The sequence below is a fragment of the Puntigrus tetrazona genome, chromosome 15, assembly GCF_018831695.1.
Source record: "Puntigrus tetrazona isolate hp1 chromosome 15, ASM1883169v1, whole genome shotgun sequence".
Lineage (NCBI taxonomy): Eukaryota > Metazoa > Chordata > Actinopteri > Cypriniformes > Cyprinidae > Puntigrus > Puntigrus tetrazona.
Genome location: NC_056713.1, coordinates 4,109,206 through 4,110,654, shown reverse-complemented (window position 1 = coordinate 4,110,654; position 1,449 = coordinate 4,109,206).

The window sequence follows — 1,449 nt, the reverse complement described above, 5'->3', positions numbered from 1 at the left end:
AGTATTACAGCGGCAGTCCAATACAAGCTGAACTGAAGGGGTCATGCAATAAATATAAAAAAATGTTGCTTTCTTTCTCCTCATCTTTGTCTTCCTTATCACATGCTCACAAATTTCCTGGTTTCCGTAGCACATTACTATATTGCCCTCTGTTGTTTACTTCAGCCTGACAGCGTGCTGTATACCCTCTTCAACTTTTGCATATGCAAGTCAGTTCAGTTTCAGTTCACACTGAAATCTGATATTGACCAAATAAAAAATTAGATAACATACAACTGCACTGATATTCAAAACAGTACTAAAACTTACCATGCTACATGTTTTAAAACATGTACCATGGTTTTCTTAGATGTACCTTGGTGTACCATTTAAAGTTAAAGGTAACTGATTATGGTCATACAAAAAAAATATAAAAGTAGAGTTTTCTGTATGTTACCACCAGTGTATCTCTGTGCTCTCAAAGTTGCAAAATTCCCTCTCAGTTCATTGTTTATCTTCAGCAACCAATTACATCCGGTAACCAGAACTGTCAGTTTTCAAGAAAACACATGGTTTTTTGTGCAAAGTGAAAAGCTGATGAAAAGATTGAGTTATAATTTCCCAAATATCTGTGAAAATTGTAACCTCACCGTTCCTCTCATGATGTCATGGCGCAAGGACTCTCTGAGGGAGATCAGGCTGAAAGGATAGCCGGGCTGAGCCAAGGTAAACTGGGCTGCATGGAGCCACAATGGAGCGCTGTGAACACAGACACCAGTTACAAACGCACTCAGATATGGATCGTTGGGTCTGAGCGCGACTGCAGCTTGAATCAATTATTGGTGTCATCTTGATCCAATTTGACTGATCTGAGGGGGAACGGAGAGGACAGGGCGGGCGGGGAGTGCGGCAGAGGGCAAATTCTGGTCAAATATCCTGAGAGCATTGCCCCCACCCACCCCATGAAAACCCTTTCCTACCCTATTCAATGGCGGTCACTCCGACTCACCAGCGGGGCCAAAGGTCAATGGTAAATAGCATGATATGCTCTGAAATGTAATAAATTGTGACTGCAGGATAGCTACATCACACACACTATTTGATTGAAGTCCTATTTTGTGACAAGATTTGATTCTCATCACTTTCACTGGTCTTCTAATAATGAATTTGCCAAACCTTTCATTTGGTAAGTCCATAGATATTTTCTTTGCATATTATGTACATATAATGTTTAAAATGCTGCTTAGGCGCAATTAATGATAACACATGCTCAAATTTTTAAGTAAAACCTCAAAACTATAGTACTTCAGCTGCTTTAATAAATAAATAAATATTTACTTTAAACTTTGCAACTTAACTAATTCTCATTAATTTGCAGCTACATGTCTACTACTAGACTGTTAGATGTAGGGTCTGTAGAATAAGTTGACATACACTTGCAAAGTTTCTCATAGTAAGTATGTTGTATGT